This window comes from Melitaea cinxia, chromosome 2 (genome assembly GCF_905220565.1).
Source record: "Melitaea cinxia chromosome 2, ilMelCinx1.1, whole genome shotgun sequence".
NCBI classification, from domain to species: Eukaryota; Metazoa; Arthropoda; class Insecta; order Lepidoptera; family Nymphalidae; genus Melitaea; species Melitaea cinxia.
Window position 1 is genome coordinate 17883217 of NC_059395.1, and position 24607 is coordinate 17907823.

Here is a 24607-nt window from a genome sequence, read left to right on the forward strand (position 1 = left end):
ATAAATAATTTCCAAAATAAAAGTAACCTAAGATACTCAGCTATCTACCAGTGAAAGTCTCGTCAAAATCGGTCCAGCCGTTTCAGAGATTAGCCGGAACAAACAGACAGACAGACCGACAAAAATTGTAAAAAATTTAATTTGGTATATGTACCGTGTATTCGTCCATATATGCATTTAGTAAAAAGCGGTTATTCTAATGTTACAAGCAGACACTTCAATTTTATTTATTTGTATAGATATAATTTAATATTCACATATTTTTTCTGTATTATTAAATTCGTAAAAAATTGCGTATTAACGTTTAAAAATGCATTTTTTATAATTTAAGATGTTTAATATCTAGTTTTTTGCTTGCTATTTTAAATTTCTCAGGAACAAATTGTTAGCTCGTTAATAATAGTAAGTCGTTCTACATCGAAGTATACCCTAGACCAACATTGGATAATTGTTAAGGGTTGAAGAAAACTTAAAACAACCACATACACCAAAATAAAACAATAAGTTAAATATTTTGACTACAACCCTAATTGAAAACAATTGTTACATATAGTTCTAACATCAAGTTATAACATCATTATTATCAAGCGAGACCGGTATCGATCGATGGCACGCTTCTCGAAGTTGTTCAGGATTATGTCTACCTAGACACACCATTCAACTATGCCGAAATAGCTTTGAGAAGGTAGTCAACAGGACGATTGGGTTGGACTGCGCGATGTTTGGCAGGCTTCGTCAAGTATTCACTTCGAAGATTCCGCAATGCTTAAAGACAAAAGGCATCAAGCAATACGACCTGCCTATTTTAGCATACGGTGCCAAGACGTGGACACTGATGAAGGGACTAGTCCACAAGTTTAAAGTTGATCAACGTGCAAAGGAACGAAGGGTTATGCTTCTGGTCATTCTCAAAGACAGGATGATGAAAATGAGAAAATTCAGAGGACGAAGGTAACCGAGATAGCCCACAGAATTAGCAACTTGAAGTGGCACTGATCAGTGATGTTTTTTTTTTTTCTATACCTCCGATATAGTGGTCGGAGCGTGTTTTCTGCTATTTTGCTCTTTCATTCTAGTTCTCGCTTTCATGCCTCTCGTACTTTCATGCCGCATACTTGTTCTTTCTTTCATTCATCTCTTTCTCACTCTGGGTGGGTTCCCCACTACTGTTTGGCCTACTTTTGCTTGGCTACTTACTATTTTATTTCATTAAACTCGGGAAAAGTATTGTACACAGATCAGTGATGATTAATAACGTGTGTTGCAAGACCAATGGCCATTAGAGCAGGCGTGACCCGGAGTAGAGACCGCGTGTAGGCAAACGCAGTGTGGGACGACCTCCAGCCCGCTGTACTGGCGATCTACGCAAGATTGCGAGGGAGGCTGGATTAGGATTGCGTAAAACCGGGACGTTTGGCGCGAACTTGAGAAGTTAATAGTAGGCTTATGTATAGCAATGGACTGCGATAGGCTGAAGTCAACATTATTATCAATATAAAATCTTGTGAGTCGACTTCGTAATTGTGTCGCTCAGTTGTACACACATTCGTTCCTAGATACACATTATTTTGTAGTTAAGTGCAAACCGAAGTTTCTTGCAGTCCGCTGCACAGGTGTGCTTGATACTTAATGTATTAAACCAAACATTGGTATTACTGTATAAGTACAGTAATTAGCACAGCTAATGGCTCGGTTATGAGAAATGTTTACAGAATAGACAAAAAAAACGAAATCAAAAATGTCTTTCAAATCAAATCAAAATGTATTTATTTTAGGAAATCCTCATAAAAAATAGGCTTAAAAAGCATTTTTGAATTATCTTTTTACAAATTATAATACATGCTACTTTGCTCCTGTGTTGGGGATCTGCACACAAACACAATACAGAAGCACAATAATCCAGACCACAGAAAACATCTGCATGGCCAATACAAATGTAGGCTGTGTACCGAGATCGAATCTGCAATCGCATTCTTATTTAAAATTCCGCAGCCATTCGAAATTGTGCTAAAAATTTACTGTTTACAACAAACGTACATTGAATTATTTTTAAAATTATTCTTTTTTCATTATTTTTGCTTGACTAGTTTAATAATGCTAATAAGATGAAATCGATAATTTTGCGGGCTTGTGGTTATCAGATGTTCTACAATTTTTATGAAAATAATTATGACATATAAATCTGATTGTAAATTAGACTATAAACATCCGGAAACGGAATGATTTACACAAGCAAAGCTTTGACCATTAACAATCAATGAGAGTAAAATGTGTACGATACTATAAACGCTCCTCTTAATAAAAGTTTAGACATTACAACTTCCAGAATTTAAGTACTTTTAAAGTATCAAAACTTTTTCATGAAAAAGTCCCTTATAGAAATTATAACAAAACTTTCTCTTTAGACATTATCAAGTAAAGCGATAACATATTTCTTAATAATAACTTCATTTAGCAATAAGAAATAAACCAAATCATAATCAAAAGTTTATTAAAATCTAGACTTCAAAATGATTTAAATCGTTTTACAGAATCCTTATTATTCGTTAACTTTTTACGCGGGTAAAAGGTAATTAACGAAATGCGGCTTCGCTAGCATTGATTTTTTTTTAAATAAAAAGTAACCAGTGTTACTTCCATACCTCCAAGAATATGTGTACAAAGTTTCACGATGATCGGTTAAGTAGTTTTCGTGTGAAAGCGTAACAAACAAACATAAATTCACATTTATAATATTAGTAGGGGTTAATTAATTTTTGTAAAATCAAGCTACTACTTATGCACTTTCGAATCGCCATTTATTTTAAAATGTACAATGTCATGTTTACCTAATCATTACATAGTATAAAACAAAGTCGCTTCCCGCTGTCTGTATGCTTAGATCTTTAAAACTACGCAACGAATTTTGATGCGGTTTTCTTTAATAAATGGAGTGATTCCAGAGGAAGGTTTATATGTATAATACATGCATAATATAATAGAGGAACACTGATAGTTTTTGAAACCGAGCGAATCCGGGACGGGTCGCTAGTTAATTATAGTTAAAAACTAGCCAACATAAATTCGGAATGTATATTCTTAGACGAATCGACAAGAAATCCAACTGTTACTCCTTTTCAAAATCATTTCAAATCATATCTCTTGCCTCAAATACCAGCTAAGTCAATTTCCTATGCGTTTTATCTTTGATACTTACACATTAAATAATAACGTCTCACAAACGTCTCATACTGAACGACCCCCAGGCCCCATTATAATTTACTTCTGTCTCGGGGGTCCGGCACACATACAATACACAAGCGCAAGCACCCACTACTCGTAATATATTAGGTAATCTGTATAAGCATTCCTTTGTCTTTCAAAACAAGTTATAATTCCACTGAACACTTTTGTTTCAGCCGTGAAAGTAAACCGAATGGTCTATTGTTTTGTCATTTCACTTTCTAGACCAGTTAGTTACTTGTATCTGTAGGGTATCGTGAAACTACTAGATTTTGATTAGTCATAGAAAGTGTTTGATCGTGTTGCTTTCATTGTGGAGTTTTTGAGTTAAGTAACTATCTGTTTTAATTTTTTATACATTTTTTTGTAATACGCTAGTTTTATTAGAAACAACGGCAATATTATTAAAAAAAGTAATTGAACTTTTTAAGGTTGCCATTTAGATTTAAAAAATATGTCTACCTTTTTTATATTTAGGTAGCGTGAAAAATGGCAATCGTCGAAAATCTGACAGAAGGTCCTAAGCTTTATTTTACCTAATGCTGATAAATTCTATTATCAGCATTAGGTAAAATAAAGCTTATAATTTGCGAGATATGCCTTATCAACAACTGCTGGAACAGACTCTAAGAATTTTGATTATTTGAATCACACATTTCTTGTTTTACTATAAGTGGGTATTAGGTGGAAACTGTATAAAAGAGTAACAATCACATTCTATAAAAATATAAAGAAAATAAAATATACAAAAGATTATATAAAATCCTTTCTAAGTAAACATCTTACAAGTACAATGTACGAATGAAAGTGATTAGAAAAGGCTCAATGTTGAAGTTCAAAATCCTTTAGGCCTCTTACTTGCTGTTACAAACCCGGATTATATGTATTTCTCTCTAAATACTAGATTTATTTCTAGAAAAGATTATAAAATTTCCATAAAATACTTGGGTTTTAGTGAAACGTAGTTTTTTTTTATTCGTTATTATGGGTAGGTTATACCCTTTAATATTTCTATTGCTAGATTTATTCCTAGGAGACAGTATAAGTATTAAAGAGAACTTAGTTTTAGTGGAATATGAAAATATTGTTTGTGATTATAAATTATTTTGAATTTGAATATATTAGAAAATAACTTTATGATTTTATTATTATTTTTAACCTTTTTATTCGTTTTTTTTTTTGCTGTATTACTCTTGGGCTACTGTGTCCCGCGGTAACGTCGTTTCTCACCACCACGGGTAGACTGGTAGAGATGATTAAATAATATGATAAGTAAAATGATTTATAATTGTGTTTTTTTTTATGTTTTTAAATGAAAATATCAAACAATATTCATAAAATCGTTCATAAAGAAAAAAATATGAGCAGATAAAGTTCTGTGTTTGTAAGTTGTAACAGTTCGGTTAATTTTAAACTTTTAGCTAACAAAGCTTTGACAGAAAAAGCGTTTATTTAGTAACTGCTTTAATTTAGCAGAAGTAGTATTATGTAAATCAATATCACACTCGCTGGAAATCAAGTTGAAAGACCTACAAGCACGAACAGTAAATGAATTCTTTCTATAATTTGTGGATGCAAATGGTACGTGTAAATAAAATAATGGTACTGTTTGTATAATATTGTACATTTAATCCAAACTTTGTCAAGAGCTCAGGACTATCCAATAAGCCATTGAACAATTTAGAAAGGTAAATTATATCACTCATTTGCCTGCGCTGATACAGAGGAAGGATATGATGCCGCCTGCATCTTGATTCGTAACTAATGTCGAATATTTGACATTTAAATTGCACATAAAAATGATATTAGAAATTAATTTATAATAATATATTATGATTATTATTTTTATCGAATCAACAAATTATAATACAAATAGACACCATACAATGATCCCCAGAAGGATCTTAATCGGATTTCCGGAAAAACACATTAACTCATAAGTACAAACACCCATCAACGGCAAATATCAGTTACAAGTAGTTATTATAATATTTCCAGGCAGAAAAGCATATGCTTAATAAGTATGCATGTAATCATTTAATGATTGTGTTTGCTCGCGAACGTAAAAACCAACTTCGATTTATATCGACACGAAATACAACGTAAGTAGTTGAAAAAATAGTCAATTATATTATATTACCTTTTATTAAAGACTAGCTGTGCCCGCGATTTCGTCCGCGTGGAATTTAACGAAATAGTTTAGTTCATAGTTATACAAAAAAAAAAAAAAACTAAAATAAAAGTAGCTTAAGTTACTTAACTTACAGTCGCTTGACTTAAAGTCGCGTCCAGCCGTTTCAGAGATTAGCCGGAACAAACAGACAGACAGACTAAAATTATAAAAAATGTTATTTTGGTATATGTACCGTGTATACATCCATATGCATTTAGTAAAAAGCGGTTATTTTAATACTACAAACAGACACTCCAATTTTATTTATTTGTATAGAAAACTCAAAAAATACTCGTCAAATCTCAAACAAAATTTAAATAATACCACGCGACAAGCACCTGTCTTTGACTATAAAATGAACTAACAAAATTAATTAGTACAAACAGTAAATAGTTATGGGGTAACATACATAAAAAATACAGTGGAACTGATAATAATGACAATACAGTGGAACTCAGAAAGCTAACTGACTAGATAAACATTGCCATTAAAAGTCACTAGCTCAGTATAAACGCTTTCATAAGACTGTTTCATAAAATGATTATGCCTTAATCTGTTATTATGCCGCTGCCTTACCTCGGTAATTAAGATTTTTTAAAAAATTAATACTCGTATTTTTCACCGACCCCCGGCACTAAGAAAGAAATATTTTATTTTTATTTTACGTTCGTTCTACTGCGCTGGTGTGGACGCTTTGTAATGCATTTCTCGGTTCAATTGCAATCTGCATTATATAACACAAACGAGTACATTCATTACTTATGTATAACATTGCTTTAACTTTTTATTTATTTAACAATTTATGTACACTAGGATAGCAATAGGAAATAGCTTTTATAAACAATGCTGGTACAAAGGCACTACTTATCTTATCGTTATCCCATTATGGAAGCTCTTCCAGTAGTCCTGCCACAGGAAAATTATAAAGCAGTCGCAAAATTAGCGTGTACAATTTCAACATATTGACAATAAAAATATAATATACAATAAATACATAATTATACAACATATAAATACATAATTATACAACATTTATTATTTATATGCTGTATAAATACATAATTATACAGCATATAAATACATAATAATTTCTAGCTGTTTCAACCATAACGGTATTTATGCTTGCTGTTATAACATAAAGCCTTTCATAGCCAGTTTTTGTATAGCGTTATATTATTATTATTTTTTTATACCACTAGGATTGCAAATAAGCGTATGGTAGCCTGATGGAGTTATGGACGCGTGGAACGCCAGGATCATTGCATACGCGCAGTCGGCCTTAGCAGTTACTTTCTCAGGCGCTTTGGCCAACTTGCTAACCACAAAAACACAGCTCCACTTGTAAACAGTACAATGGCTTTATCTCTCTAATAATGAAGTCGGTATTAAAATCATTATAGTAGCAAATATAATAAAAGAAAATTAAGTAACACATGATTAATTTGAAGGTGTTGTTGAAACCGCAAAGATAATATAGCCAATAAATCCAAAATTTAAACAAACAAAACGAGCGTACAAAACGCCATTCGTGATAAAAATCCAAGCACTCGGTGACTTGATAAAAACGAGATAAGAATCGCCGCGTGAATGGCACTAGAAACTCTCGACTCTATTCTGTCAACAATCAATACAGATTACTGACTTTGAATCGGGTCCTGCGTTTAAAATGTCTCTGCCACTTTGTTAGATAGATTTGTGAGAGAAAGTAAACTTAAAAGGTTAACTGACGGACATCTGGGGCGACTAATCTTCTACAGTATGAACAGTTCAATCCATTTTGACAAATGGCTCTGTGTGCGTGTGTAAATATTTAGTTTTGATTTGTGTGACAGTCGTCGTCAGATCAACACGTATTCTTATCAGATTTTTGTGTGAGTACAATGAATTAAATGAAACTGGACATGTACAGCATACATGTAAAATATAATATAACTCTTTGCTACGCACACTTAGACTCATACCAATTATACGAGTATATGTATACGCATTTGAACTACATCTTCGTAAAAAAAGTAAGAAGCATTAATTAACCTTTATTTGTATTCTTTGGTTATTTAATTGTTATTTAAATATAAATGTTTATTACATATCTACACATCTTTACTGCAACAATATATTTACCTTATAAGCGGAGGTAAATTAAAAAAAATGTTTTTGTTTGCAAATGCCAATTGAGACCATTTTCATTTAACCCGCAATTTAAATCAAATTGAGTCCTCCAATTTAGATTGTACAGGCCCAATCAACATTATGAACGTTTAATGTCTATGTGACATCATAATCTGCCTGCATAGAATTGCATTAGAACTGGAACATCGAGTTGCTAAAAGGATATTTTTCATAGTAGTTTTAGAACTAGTCACGACATTCGTTTTAGATTTGTAATGTGATAGAGTGTGAAAATTCTCTCGAACTTGATCACTTAACATAAGGTGACCTACCGATCCAATCGGTAGATACTTTAGTATACATAATACTCATTTGGTGTGAAGTTATGTGAGTTTTATATCCATAGTTACCACACTGGGCAATAGGGTTGGTGACAGAGGGCCTAATTTTATAATTCGGGCTATTAGTGCACTGAAGACTCAAAATCACCAGCAGATACTGGATGTGGACTGCGGATAACCGGAATATTGAGCATAAACTTTGGAAAGCCTGTCCATCAGTGGACTAAATAGGCTAAAACGAAACTAATCGAATGATAATAAACGAATGTATTAAACGTAGTTTTTTTTAGTCTTTTAGTCTGATTTACGTTGTAAAATACAGATGCCGTAATAAAAAAAATAGGACTCGTGGAAACGAAAGAGCTATCTTATAAGAGTAAAAACAAGTGAGTCATCTAGTAAAAAAATAATTGAACAAAAAATTGTGTAGACTTGCTGACATTTAAATGTAAATACAATGGATTGCTCTGAAACAAGATTACGCCATCAATAAACTTACGAGTGACAGCTGATTTTTATGTAGGTACTTATTTTTCATTCCAATTTTATTTAGATACTTTTAGGGACAAAGGTGAAAATGTCAGTCCCGCCTTTCCCTAACCTTAATCAACAAACTGACATTATCGTTAACTCTTGTCTCGTATTTCTATTTCGGACACATTTCACTAAAATATATCGTAAAATAATGTTACAATAATATGCACATAGTTTTGTATCATTTCAAACTACTTGGAAAATTTTACATAAGAATTACAAGAGTCTGTTTTAATGGTCGCTGATAAAGATATCTAATATAAGGATATCCAACAGATATATGGTGAATGATATATTTTTCTTATTAACCAACTTCAAAAAAGGAGGAGGTTACTCAATTCGAACGTATATACATATATTTTTTTTTAATGTATGCTCAGGGATAACTTCGTCGTTTATGAATCGTTTTAATAATTCTTTTTTTGTTGGAAAAGAGATATCCCAAGGGCTGTACCATGATAACCAGGATCTGATGATGGAATGCTCGAGAAATTGAGGGGAACCCTCGAAAATTGTAGTGGCGACTAGTGCGTTTGTTAATTTTTTTCGTCAATTTACGTCGTATGTAATTGAAGTCGGTTTTTTTTTTTCGTTTGCGAGCAATCACAATTATTTTGCATCAAATTTCATTATATCTGTCAAACATTTCTACACGCGTCTTATAAACTCAAAAGTTGTAGTTTATTAGTGTTTGAAGTTAATTAGACCCTACGGAGCTGTTATTCCTCCTACTGTTAAAACCTATCAGTAACTTATGTATCAGATAAAACTGTGAAACAAGTCCTCAATCCCGTAATTAAAGCGATTAAATTAATCCTCACTGAAGGAAAAAGACAAATAGGATTGCAATCAGCATAGCAATTACACGTCAATTAGTATACGCGAAATAAATCCATTTGAAAAAATAGCCTTTTAGTTTTCCATTGCCCACATCTGTATGAATCCATGTCCATTAGCCGTCTGACTAAAAGAAAGTTCAATTCGTGACGCACGTGACGCGAATGATGAAAGAGAGCTTTCAGCGTCGGAATTAAGTTATGGGAGTTTTTTGCTTTGTCTGCTCGATACTACTCAACATGCGAGTCTCTGGTAAATAGATCAAATGTATCGTATAGGGGTTTGTTATGCTTATTGTGTTGTGTTATTTATTATACACATATATAATAGCTCATATATTGTGCATATGTGGTACAGCAATAAGAAGCTGTGTGGCTACGGCAGTAAAGAATATTAGCCACCCCCTCTCTTCCCGTAGATGTCGTAAGGGACGACTAAGGGATAACACAGTTCTACTACCACCTAGGAACTTATAAAGCCGACTGATGGCGGCATAATCATCCAATCTGAAGACGAGCAGCAGCGTCGTCGGTGCGACAAAGTCAGCCCTGCGGTCACCAACTGCCCAGCGCGACTATATATATAACTATGGGCAACACACATGAGTTCACGCTTTTGGCGCGAACTTGTGGAGGCCTTTGTCCAGCAATGGACTGAAGTGATCATGATGATGAATCAGACACTAACTACTTGCTAAAACAGTTTGGGTGTATGTTTATAGTCATCATCATCATTTCAGCCTATCGCAGTCCACTGAATATAGAAATCAAAGTTCGCATCCCGGATTTCCGAAATCCTCATCCAGCCTCACCACATTATTATATCATTGATAGTTTCTTTTTCGCGATAAGGTGAAACGACAAGTCGTACAGCAGACTCCTACATACTTTAAATATTAATTTTTCTAGACATGTAAAGCGTTAATATTCGTAATATGATACGCATTTAAATAAGCTCTTAGTTTGTGTTGCAAACAAACACATATACCAATTATTTTTAGATTTTACATTTGTACGTTAATTTTAATGTCATATCCACTAATGGATTTAACATCACTGTTAACTGAGTAAGATATTTTATAACATGTATGTTTGTCATTATATAACATTAAAAATAATCATTACCATTACCTAAGGGGTAGCTTAGGCAGGAGTATAAAAAGTTCTGTACTTTGTCAAATACAGACTACGTCATAACTTCGTCCCCATGAATTAAATAACTATATATAAAATAGGAGTGTTTCGTCGTGAACTTGTTAGAATTATTTTATACTAGTCGTCCCGTGCAGTTTCTGGTGCTTTTAGATTCTATGCTTACATAGATTGGTTGGTATTTTTCATTTCACTTTCCTTCCTATAAATCTTTAATTTTGTTAATTTTTTATACCTGAAAAACACCAGGCACTGGTTTCGCACTGTCCTGACTAACTTATAAAAAAATAAAATTTTTTCCTTTATTTTACATGTTTATAGAAACAATTTTAAATTATATTAAAACAAGTTGTTTATGTCATTCATGTGAAAATTCTCGTGTCACAATGTTAGTTACCATACTCCTCCGGAACAGCTGGACCGATTTTTATGAAATTTTGTGTGGATGTCGGGTAGGTCTGAGAATTGGCCCACATCTATTTTTCACACCCCTAAGTTACAAGAGGAGGGGGGGGGATTAAGGGGGTTTAATAATATATATGGCAAAACAACGTTTGCTGGGTTAGCTAGTATTTTAATAAGTATGTAAGTCCACATTTACTTACAACGTAGGCATTAAGTTAAAAGGCAACAGATCACTGTGTGTGTATCTTAACATTCTATTTATCTACAACATATACATCGAAATATAATTATATCATAGTATAAAATATAATAAAATTCGAACAGGCATAAATAAATATCTGTAGCATATAGAATAGTAACAGACGCGGCCTGGATTCAGAGCTGCATTTGCATCAGAGGTCATCTTAATTGATTATAAATAACTTTACACTCGATATTCTCTGTTTAGCATCACCTTGACACGGTACTGTGCTCAAAAAAGTTTTTTAAATAAAAAATAAACGAATTTCGCAATAACCATATTTCCATTGTTAAATTATTTATGGTAACTGTAATTAAAAAGTAAATAGTCTTAGCAAGAACATCGTCTCCATTGCATTTTAGAAAATATATTATGTACTTAGTAGTACTATAAATTGTGTTTGTATGTACATGTAATGGAATATAATTACACCATATACCCGATATTTTAAAGAAATACTCTGTATTAATTCAGGATATACTCTCTATTAATTCAATTAACTTCACAGTTTGAAATTGTCTTAAAAACCTGAAAATTGGACAATTCCTTAAGATTAATGGCTGCCAACTATTCTAAAGTAGCACAGATCTATAAAAAATTAAATATTTTGAAACGTAAACTTAGTCTAACATATGATCTAGACTTATGTAATGTAGCTTATGATAATAAGTTGAACACGCTTATCTTTTTAACCGACTTCCAAAAAAGGAGGAGGTTTTCAATTCGACTGTATTTTTTTTTTTTTTTTATGTATGTTACATCAGAACTTTTGACTGGGTGGAGCGATTTCGACAAATTTTCTTTTAATCGAAAGGTGGTGTGTGCCAATTGGTCCCATTTAAATTTATTTGAGATCTAACAACTACTTTTCGAGCTATATCTAATAATGCGTTTTTACTTGACGCTTTTTTTCGTCGACCTACGTTGTATTATCTGATCTGATGATGGGATCCCAGAGAAATTGATGGAAATTCTTGAAAATCCGCAATAACTTTTTACTGGGTGTACCGATTTTGATAATTCTTTTTTTGTTGGAAAGAAGATATTTTTAGTTTAGTACCATGATAAGGAAACCAGAATTTGATAATGGGATCCCAGAGAAATCGAGAGAACTTCTTGAAAATCCGCAATAACTTTTTACTGGGTGTACCGATTTTAATAATTTTTAATTTAATCGAAAGCTGATGTTTGACGTGTGGTCACATATAAATTTCATTGAGATCTGATAACTACTTTTTGAGTAATCTTTGATAACGCGCAGTTACTTGAGTATTTTTTTCGTCGATCTACGTTGTATTACTCGTCGATGTAATTGAAGTCGGTTTTTTTTCGTTTGCGAGCAAACACAATTATGACCTATTGCCGACCGTGACCCCCGTGACCATGGTTGCTGTAAAGTATCAGAAACGTCGGACATCTAAAAAACTTAATAAGCCGCGATAAAATCCGAAGAAGTTGTTTCATTTATGAGTGAAATTCGCATAAACATTATAAGTCAGCCTAGCGCAGTCCACTGCTGGACATAAGCCTCCATAAGTTCGTGCCAAAAAGGGCGTGAACTCGTGTGTTTTGCCCATAGTAACCACGCTGGGAAAGCGGGTTGGTGACTGCAGGGCTGGCTTTGTTGCACCGAAGACGGTGCTGCCCGTCTTCTGCCTGTATATTTCAAAGCCAGCAGTTGGATGGCTATCCGGCCATTGGTCGGTTTTTTAAGTTCACCCACCCACGTAAGTAAGTAACACCCACGGGAAGAGATGGGTTAGGTAAAAGAGAGGTTTAGTATTATAACAAATATAACAATATAATTTTATAATATAAACTATATTATAATAATAAACTTAAACTTACTTTTCTTTCAAGACGTGCATTATGTTGTTATAAGCCAACATTCAGTTGGATGGTTATCCCGCCATCGGTCGGCTTTATAAGTTCCAAGGTGATAGTGGAACTGTGTTATCCTTTAGTCGCCTCTTACGACACCCACGGGAAGAGAAGGGGAGACTATATTCTAACTGCCACACAGCGCAAGTAGCGTAGACTGTACTTACCTATCTCTATACTTTTATTATGTCCCTACAATTGTAAGAAAAAAAGTATATTTCTCGAATACCACCCAAAAGAAACAGCGCTAAGTTACCTTATATATGTAAAACACCTTGTACCTTATGCATAATTTATGTTAAGCATTAAAACATTATACAATATTGATCAAAACATTAATGTAACGCAAGTGCAAACAAACAAATTAACTTTTCATGGCTATAGACGTATTAGTACAGATAAAACTTTTGATGACATACAGATAACGTCTGGGATTACCCTATCGTTTTAGGTACTCGTATCATAGAATATCCATACATTTGTTATCCGTGCATTTTAATCAACATAAGAAACTTTTTATATAAAAAATTTATGTTAAATATTGAATTGAACTAGAATACGCTTAAAAGAAAAGCCTTCTTGAAAAATAAATACGAATACTTATAGAACTATTCATGACGAAAATATAATGGTTTTTCGTCTTGTTGGTGATAATTATACATAAAATTTCCTCTAACCAAATGCTACTTTTCAAGCATTGTAAGGTAGAGCCTATTCAGGACCAGTTTATTACTACACCTCTTAAATAAATAATATTTCTTTAAAATAAATAATAAAATAATAGTTCTGTAAAAATTTAAATAAGCCATAATAAATTAGTCCGAGCCGCCCGTGGCTGTCTTGTGACGCTATCTGCCTTATAGAAATATATATAGCTCCCGGACTGTTGATTTTCTATTACCTAGACTTATAAATAAACTCAAACTTAAATTCGGGGACTCACTAAATGAAAAATATATAAATCGAAAATTAAAGTTATTGATTTTGGGCGCGCTGGACCTTGGCAATTATATAATATTGTAAGCTTAGTACACAGAATGAACTAATGTGGTTTTTGCTATACTATATTGTTGTATTGTATTTATTGTTAATTTTATTGGTTTCAAAATTCATTAGTAAACTCATAATAATAAAAAAGAAATCAATTGACGTTTGTGCTTCATGGACATTCATATATATATATCACAGATATTGAAGTTAAAACTTGGGTGGTCCTATTGAGGGACAAGTAGGAAATGTTCTTCTCAAAATCTGGAGCAATCCATATCCAATATCCAATCCATATAACTCTGATCTCAAGTAGTGTTGTGCTCGTGTTGTGAGTAAAGTAGCTCCTAGGAAGGGTCAGGAGTAGGGTTGGCAACGCAGTAGCGATGCTGGAGGTGTTTCAGGTTTCTATAGTATAGTTAATACTAACTCAAATGTGATTCCATGGCCTTTCAAATATCTTCTCCATGTCATTCTCAGCCTGATTTAGCAAATAGAACCTTAGAAAAGAAAACTTTTTCTTTACGACTCGTAACATTACGCCATTCATCACATCAGTTAAAAGCGTTAGAACGAAAATAAAAAGATTACGCTACTCTCGTAAAAAACAGTCCGTATTCACTCAACGAGATGACCGATGTAACAAGGATACTTTTGGCGCTGATGTTTGTTTGTAACGAGTTCAATAGCTATAAAGCCTTGTATTTTGTTAGCGATGTGAAATGATGAATTATATATTCTGACCAATACTTTACTTGTAATGGAGTCGATTACAAGCGAGTCTTATGAGTACCTAATAATATTTCCTAGATTAGCTTACAAAAATAAGTCGAGACGCGTAGCAATTTTATCTTTGGCACTAGGCAATTAATAAGCAATTTATAAAACGATACACTCCAATCAAATCTTTTTTCGCTTTTTTAGACTAAGAAAAGGTATTCTGTATATACCTACGTTTGTTATGTACTAAAAATATTTTTTACTAGATATATAGAAAGAAATTTTTAAAAAAAGTTTTGTGACAGACACGTCTAACTTTGGTGTTTTATTTGAAAAACTGACAAAAGCCTCGATACGGCAGCCTTGATCTCATATTTAATTTTGAAGTTAGTCTTATTCTTTACGAAAATTCAGTTTCAGGCCGAAAGCCTGCTCTCAAAAGTTAGGCTCAGAACTGTCTGTCGTTAAGTCATCAAAGTTTCATTTCTAACTATAAAATATCTTCCGTAACATTAAAGGCCTCGCTGTTGAGTCTAATCCTATTTAGTAAAAGTTATTGATAGGTGACTAAATACGTCTTAAAATTTCTTCTAAAATGTTCAATTTTATTTGTAATGTACATACTATTACGAAATATGGTCGATTCTGGTTTTGGTATTAGTGTTTATACAAATTTGGTTTTTGGTCTGAGTATCTTATCCTTGTGGGTTTCGCCACCGTGCTTTCGATATGAATATCTCATAATAATCGTCTCAATTGATAGGAAAATACGCTACCTTGCCGTGTCTACTAGAATGCAGTATAGCAACGTAGCGGATAAGCTTCAAAACTTAGTCTTGTCGGAGATAAGTCCTTTACCCAGCATTGGTATGTCCAATTTTGGGTTTATTAACAAAATTTTCGACTTTATGATCTAATACATGTGTTATGGAATATTCTGAGTGACATTTTCAATATAAACTTATTTCCGAACAATCTCTGTGTCTCCCGAACAGTCCATAACGTTGGTATTACGACGTGGATAATAAAAATTCACGTTACGGTCTCTTGATAAAACGTTTCCAGTCGAGCGCCTGTCATATCATGGAAATCGGGGCGCGTGATGAGAAACTTAGGAAAATCTTTACTTATTTAATGTGACACTTTTAAATTTAGTGGAAATTTTATTTTTATTTACTTACTAACTTTGCAACGCGTTGCCTATCGCAGAATTTCTGAGTCCGTAAATGTTCCATAATAGATTAAGTTAGTTATAAACGTGTCATTGTACTATCCGCTAAATACATTTGTATTTATTATATTATTACATCGTAATTAATTGAGTTTTGAACCCCAGTTCAGTTTTAAAAAGGAGAAGGTTCTATGTTCTGCTGTTTATATATTTGCTGACATATCCGACACTTGTAAACTGTTTTTGTAAGTAGTTGTTTACCATATTCTTCTTCTTATTTAGGGTTAATGGCTTTCAATAGTGCCAAACGAGCACAGATGATTTCGCCAATGTCACGTAGAATAGACTTAATACATCCGAGACGATGATAAAGCAGTATTTTATACACTGTCAAAGAAAGACAACTTGAATTTCGTAGTTTTTAATGTCACCAACATTACAAAAAAAAATATGTTCGAAAAAAATATAAAATATAATTAATGCCCAAGTTTACCGCATTGCGACGAATGAAGACACTCTAACTTTAATATGAAAGTAAGGATATAATAAGTATAAACAAAAGACACAAGCAAAACACAAATATATACCTGTAATAGACAACGTTAGCGATAAGACACAAAGCGTCCTCTATTGAAAAACGCAGCGGAGCGAAAGAATTATGTCATCTACCAGGTATTGAAATAAGCCGGTATAACAGGCGCCTGTCGTGATGTTTAATTAATATTCACTCATCTATTAATGGTGTCAGTTACATTATTACACGCAAATATAAAATAAAATTAAAACAGATTACTTTAGAATTTTGTGAATAAAATATATACCTATATATATAAATCCTGGGGGATTGGGGATTGGGTCGGCAACGCGCTTGCGATGCTTCTGGTATTGCAGGTGTCTATAAGCTACTGTAGTCACTTACCATCAGGTGAGCCGTACGCTTGTTTGCCGACAAGTGACATAAAAAAAAAATATATACATTACCATTTTAGGATTGTCTCTTAAACGCTTCATAAATCAATTTTTATACTAACTTTAAGTCTTTATCTATTATTCTATTTTTAACGTTTGACTAGTTTCTTGGCGCTATTGGCAGTGCTCTCTAATTCAGGATACGAACGCTGAAGATTCGATTCCCGTCATGGGCCTGGGTGTAATATAAATTTGTTTAAATATATTCATATGTGCATGTATTACAACCACTTATAATATTTTCTGTTACCTATAACACAAGTATTATGTTATCTGCGTAATAAATAGATCCGTGTTTATGTTAAACACATTCATTAATTTAAATAAAGTCACGCATCTGTGTCAAAAAGATATTATCAAATTAACAAGAGACATCTACTACTTATTACATGAGTTACTTTATTACAATCATATGTGGGGATGAAGTCACGGTCATGGTTAGTGCTTAAATAAATATGTCTTTTATAGCAAATGTGCTGTGTGGCTACGGCACTAAAGAATTTAGCCACCCCCTCACTTCCCGTGGGTGTCGTAAGAGGCGACTAAGGGATAACAAGGTTCCACAACCACCTTGGAACTTAAGAAGCCGACCGATGGCGGGATAACCATCCAACTGCTGGCTTTGAAATACACAGGCCGAAGACGGGCAGCAGCGTCTTCGGTGCGACAAAGCCAGTACTGCGGTCACCAACCCGCCTGCCCAGCGTGGTGACTATGGGCAAAACACATGAGTTCACGCTATTTTTGGCGTCAACTTGTGGAGGCCTATGTCCAGCAGTGGACTGTATAGGCTGTAATGATTTATACCAAATATCAAGTAACAAAGACATCTTTATCGGTAAAAGAATAATCTATTTCATACATTCTTTGGGTAAAAAACATGTGATTTAATAAAGCGGTGCGGAGGTGTACAAACATTTATATCTACACAGACACAAAATGAAATAAAAAATACAAGTGCATTTTTTCTAGATAGATAAAGCATCGTTTTATTTGGTATGATTCTCCTTTTAATACTTCTAGGTGGGTTTTAAATTATTGCTTTGCAAATGTAATTTAGCATATTAAACTTGGCATTTTCTAATATTTCGACGTATAAGCCTTTATTCCGTTAAATCAATTCAAATCGACTCTGATTGATAGCGCTGGGTGATTGTGCAGTCTTTATGGGTCTCTGCGCCGTGCCTCGGAGAACACGTTAAGCCGTCAGTCCCGTTCTGTTATCATGTTCACCTGATAGCGATCGTTACTCCCAGTAGGCAGTAGGTAATATATACATACATTACAGCCTATACAGTCCACTGCTGGACATAGGCCTCCACAAGTTTACGCCAAAAATAACGTGAACTCATGTGTTTTGCCATAGTCACCACGCTGAGCAGGCGGGTTGGTGACCGCAGTACTGGCTTTGTCGCACCGAAGACGCTGCTGCCCGTCTTCGGCCTGTGTATTTCAAAGCCAGCAGTTGGATGGTTATCCCGCCATCGGTCGGCTTCTTAAGTTCCAAAGTGGTTGTGGAACCTTGTTATCCCTTAGTCGCCTCTTACGACACCCACGGGAAGAGAGGGGGTGGCTAAATTCTTTAGTGCCGTAGCCACACAGCAAGGTAATATATAGTAGTAGGATATACAGCAACCCGCAGTGGAGCGGCGTGGTGGATTAAGCTCCGATCCCACTCCTACGTGGGGAAATCCCAGCAGTGGGATGTTAAAGGTGGAATCGTAAAACGTAATAAATATTAAGCCAGTAATTTAGGGCGTTATTATAAATACTTTCAAATATATAAGGCATTATTATTCAAGTTCAAATAAGACTGAAAGAATAATATAATAAAAGATAAGTTCTACGGACATAGTTCTAAAACATATTTAAAGTGTTGTCAGCGTTATTACCATACTTCCGTAAATATTTTTTATTCAATTTTTATTCGTGAAAAAAACAGCACTCATTTATAAAAAAAAAATTAAGAATAATACTTATAAGATAATCACGTTGCCACATAAAAGTAACACAAATATTTAATACCTTGAAATAAAAAACAGAAAGTTAGCTTAAAAAATATATTTTGAAAAATTATAAAAAAAAAACAACAATAATAATAAACTTACGGCTCCCTCAATTACTGTATATTGTAAAACTAAACCTAGAAGACAAAGGACTAGCCCGTTGGCGCAGTTTGTAGTGGCCCTGCTTTCTGTTCCACGGGTTGCGGGTTCGATTCCCTATATGAATTATTATATATATGACGGCGCATAGACATTTTTAGAGTGACGTTTTGGCACTCTGACACAACCCCGGGCGCTAGTGAGCTTGAGCGAGTGAGTCGGGACGGACATTGGACATTAGTTTTGTCAACGGTCTCTCGATTCACATCGTATCGATACATTACGCGTTCGGTGGAGTGTCTCTGTGTGATTGTTAATCGTTATTAAAGAACTAGTAAGAACTTTGTAGTGCTAATGAACAATTGTAAATCGAATTATAATTAGTGATTATATTGTGTATGATTTGTGAAGCGTCGTTTTATTCTCTTCGTCCGTCAACTCACGTCTACCCACATTATAATAGTTATTGTTGAATATGGATGCAATTAATAATGATGATATAGGCCAACTGCCTTCATCAGAAGTGGGATACGCAGGACAAAGAACTGAAGAGAATATGCAAGGTAACACAGCGTCGGCCTCGTCGCAGGCACCCAATCTTCTACAAAATATGGAAATGTTACTAACTAGATTATTAGCGGCTACTCAAACGCAACCCACGAGTAATCCTCCCACGCAATTGATTCAGTTTGACCCTGACTGTGTGGATGCAGACATAGAAGGCTGGTGCAAAGTGACAGAAATTATAATTGATAGCAAGAAGTTAGAAGGTGCAGAGTTACTATTATTGCTTACACATGCCCTTAAGGGGAGGGCCGCCTCTTGCCTAACTAAACTACAATCATCTCAACTAACATGGTCGCAAATAAAAGAAATTTTGTTGGCAAAGTTCGCTAAGCCTATGTTACCACAGGATTATTTCGATGACGTGCTTCGATTTCAAATAGGTCTAAAAGAAACAGCATGCGAGGCGGCGGTACGACTATGGAGTATTATAGAACGCATTCCACGTACAGAAATGGCTGAAGACATAATAACAGGATTTGTAGCATCAGTATTAAGTCAAAAGGATGTCATGATTCGTAGGGAGCTTCATTCTCATAATGTTGCCACTAGATCTCAACTCTTTCGCATCCTTAATGGAATATCGTTAAAGCGGAGGCATGATGGTAATGACAACCAAGAAATTGAATTAAAAAGAACTCGTTTTAATGAAGGTCGCTTTACGGGAGCATGTCACCGTTGTGGTGTGCCAGGACATAGAGCTGTTGACTGCCGCAAGAAACGTGAAGAAACTAGTTCCGCAGAGAAGAAACTGATCCAATCTTTTCGAATACCTGATAAAACGCGAGCGATTACGTGCTTCGTGTGTGGACAGTCTGGGCACCTCGCGCCAACATGCCCAGAAAGAAAAGAAAGGAGCAGTGCGCCGATAACCAAAGAGGTCAACGTCTGCGAGCGTAAATCATCAATGGGCACGTTAACTACATCATCTGGTGAGCCCGTTTCATTTCTTTTTGACAGTGGATCTGCTTGTTCGTTAGTCACATGTAGCTTTTCTAAAAAGTTTTCGGGTACGATTGAAAATAATTTGGTATATTTGACAGGAATAGGTAGTGAAAATGTAAAATGTAACTCACAAGTTCTTAGTTCCATCAATGTACAAGGTATTTCACTACAAGTATTATTTCATGTAGTACCGGACGGCACCATTGCGGAACCCGTAATTTTAGGTCGAGATTTATTAGGAAATAACATTCATGTCGAAATAGATAAGGATCAAATTATATTTTCTTTGCGTAAAGATATTAGTGTAACTGACAAAACGGATTATTTTAATTCTCTAAATACAGACTTAGACGGTGATAATAAAATTGCTCTAATTAAAATATTACAAAAATACAGCGACTGTTTTATCGATGGCATTCCGACACGACGTCTTTCTACAGGTGTATTACGCATAGATCTGATTGATCCTACTAAAACCGTGCAACGACGCCCCTACAGATTAGCCCCCGCGGAAAAAGAGATTGTGAGGCAGAAAGTCGAAGCGCTTTTAAACGCAGGTGTCATTAGAGAAAGTCACTCTCCTTTCGCTAGTCCGATCCTTTTAGTCAAGAAAAAGGATAATACGGATAGAATGTGCGTAGATTATCGGGAGCTCAATTCTAATACACGGCCCGAGCACTACCCGTTACCAAGAATTGACGAACAAATAGATCGTCTTCATGGTGCCCATTACTTTTCTTCATTAGACATGGCATCTGGCTATCACCAAATTTTGGTAGATCCCGATAGCATAGCACGAACGGCATTTGTGACCCCTGAGGGCCAATATGAGTACCTGGCAATGCCGTTCGGGCTTCGGAATGCAGCATCTGTCTACCAGCGGTGCATTAATAAAGCATTAGGTCCCTTAAAAGATAAAGTAGCATTAGCCTACATGGACGATGTCTTATGCTATTCTGATGACGTTATAAAGGGTTTGGAGCGCCTAGATGCCACGCTGAAAGCACTTTCAGACGCGGGCTTCTCTTTTAATATTAAGAAATGTGCATTCTTGAAAAAGGAAATTGACTATCTAGGGTATGTGATAAAGGCGGGAAAGGTAACTCCCAATCCATCAAAAGTGCAAGCTTTAGCAAACGCTCCCACACCTAAGACAGCTACACATGTTAGACAATTTCTAGGGCTTGCGTCCTACTTTAGACGCTTTATTCCTAATTTTACCCGTATCGTAGGACCCCTATACCCACTAACAAAATTAAAAGGCCCAATTAAATGGTCAGAAGCACACAGTGAGATTCACAAAAAGATTGTGAATATACTTACGACAGAACCTGTACTAACAATTTTTGATCGGGATTCGCCAATAGAACTACACACTGACGCGAGTTCAGAAGGATATGGGGCGATACTAATCCAAAGAAAGAATGGTGCACCTCATGTAGTTTCCTATTTTAGCCGTAGAACATCAGATACAGAATCGCGATATCACTCTTATGAGTTGGAAACGTTGGCTGTTGTTCGAGCTGTAGAAAATTTCCGCCATTATTTGTATGGTCAACATTTTACAGTCTTTACAGACTGCAACTCTCTGAAAGCATCTAAATCAAAAACCGATTTAACCCCTCGTGTTCATCGGTGGTGGGCTTTCTTACAAGCGTATGATTTTGATATTGTGCATAAACATGGAAAAAGCATGGAACATGCTGACTTCTTATCAAGAAATCCACTTTCAGTTTCAGCATCTGGACCCTCTCATACGAATGACGGCTTGGGTGTATCCAAGAAAAACAAAGAAGTTCATTTTGTAGAGTTGCATAAAGGCTGGCTTTCTGTAGAACAGAAACGCGACAAAGAGATTCAAGATCTTATCAGTAAGTACCATAACAAAGATTTACCAGAATTGGTTGCGCATACTTACGATGTCCGAAAGGGCATTCTTTATCGAAAAATAGAACGTAAAAAGACTACCTTTTGGTTGCCAATCGTACCTAGATCTCTTACATGGACTTTGATTAATCATGTGCATACAGAAATCAAGCATCTTGGCGCTGAAAAGACGCTAGACAAAATATATGAACAATATTGGTTTCCACAGATGGCTAAACAAGTTCATAAGTTTATTGAATCCTGCATAGTTTGCAAAGCCTCGAAGGGTTGTTCCGGGGCTCAACAAGTACAACTCCATCCAATACCAAAAGTAGCGACACCATGGCATACTTTACATATCGACATGACAGGAAAACTCAGTGGAAAGAGTGACAGGAAGGAATACGCTTCAGTCATAATCGATTCCTTCACAAAATATGTCCTACTTCAGTATACACCCTCACTTGATGCGACAAATGCCATTAAGGCTCTTAGAAAAGCTGTCTGTCTATTCGGCGCCCCAAGGCGGATTATTGCTGATCAAGGACGGTGTTATATAAGTGCAGACTTTAAACAATTTTGCAGCGATCATAACATGGAGCTTCATCTCATCGCTACTGGCTCTAGCAGGGCTAATGGTCAAGTCGAGCGGGTGATGAGAACTTTAAAATGCTTACTTACCATAATAGAAAACGAAACCAATAAAACATGGAGAGACGAGCTCCCAGAGGTGCAGTTAGCTCTTAACTCCACACGTTCCAGAGTAACCGGATATACGCCAACAGAATTGATGTTTGGCATACGAGCACAATCCTTAGGAATGTCTAGTATATTACCTCACTCGGAGCCCGAATCTCGCCTAGACTTAAGCGCAATTCGTCAGGATGCATCTTTAAACATTGATAAGGCTGCCACAGCTGATACTATACGTTTTAACCGCGGTAGAGCGACAGTAAAACCTTTTGCACAAGGAGATTTCGTCTTTACAAAATGTAGTGAACATAATCAAACGAAATTACAACGGAAGTTTAAAGGACCTTTTGTTATTTCGCGAGTTTTAGACAACGATAAGTATGAACTCAAGGACATTGATGGATCTAACAGAACTTACAAATATGCTCACGAAAATTTACGTTCGGTACCCAAAGGCTATAGTGGATTAGTTGAAGCAGCTACTATCTTAACTAATAACGCGGAGGAGGCCGAGACGGCGATCCACGATCAAGAGAATGAGGGGGTACCATCTGACGATGATAGTGATACAATTTCTATAGCTAGTTCACAAACTCTTACCGCTAGTTCGGAGACCCTCTCAGCCTCTGAGCGTGATGAAAACTAAATCGTAAGTTTACCTAATATCAGAACCTGTCTTAATGTTGCTCTAATTGTAGTTAATTTTTGATATATGACCTCATGCGTGACAAATTGGAAAATTTCGAGAAGTGTCTGGGCGTTAGAACTGGCTCATGTGGGTCGATGTTCTAAGGCAGACTGTAGTGGCGTGTTTGTGTATACTGGACACAGTGATCGGTCAAGGAAACTGGCCTATACAGGTCGATGTTTCCGACCAGATCTCTGGTCGTGTGTGTAATGTTCGATTGTGTTAAATGGTCGAAGGGACGCTGAGGGGTTGTCCGGTCTATGTCAGCATTGCTAATGTTGGCTAGTCGAAGGGACGCCTGTGCTCAGTTGTCCGGTCCATTGTATGGTGAAACGGAAATGTTAAAAATTACATATTACATGAGACATGGCACTAATTATATTGAGTCAGGGATGAGCGAGCGTACTGAAAACAATAAATCGTGTTCTATCTTTTTAGATCAACTGGAACAGCGAGGCAGGATAAGAAGCACGAGGGCGTGCTATTGTCAGTCCGGCCGTGACGGCGCATAGACATTTTTAGAGTGACGTTTTGGCACTCTGACACAACCCCGGGCGCTAGTGAGCTTGAGCGAGTGAGTCGGGACGGACATTGGACATTAGTTTTGTCAACGGTCTCTCGATTCACATCGTATCGATACATTACGCGTTCGGTGGAGTGTCTCTGTGTGATTGTTAATCGTTATTAAAGAACTAGTAAGAACTTTGTAGTGCTAATGAACAATTGTAAATCGAATTATAATTAGTGATTATATTGTGTATGATTTGTGAAGCGTCGTTTTATTCTCTTCGTCCGTCAACTCACGTCTACCCACATTATAATAGTTATTGTTGAATATGGATGCAATTAATAATGATGATATAGGCCAACTGCCTTCATATATGTAGTATTTCTATGTATATTTATAAAAAATATATAGTTATAACAGTCGGCTGATACTTGTTGTAACACAAGCATTAAGTTGCTTACCATAGGAACAGACGATCGTGTGTATAGGTATATGTT

At 35.3% G+C, this 24607-nt stretch overlaps 1 long non-coding RNA gene across 1 annotated transcript; it reads left to right on the forward strand.

The window, feature by feature from the left end:
* Positions 1-23342: 23342 nt before the first annotated feature.
* LOC123661115 lies at positions 23343-24369 on the forward strand. Its single transcript, XR_006744300.1, has 2 exons — positions 23343-23563; positions 24041-24369. It is a non-coding gene; the product is annotated as an uncharacterized LOC123661115 (long non-coding RNA).
* The last annotated feature ends 238 nt before the right edge of the window (positions 24370-24607 follow it).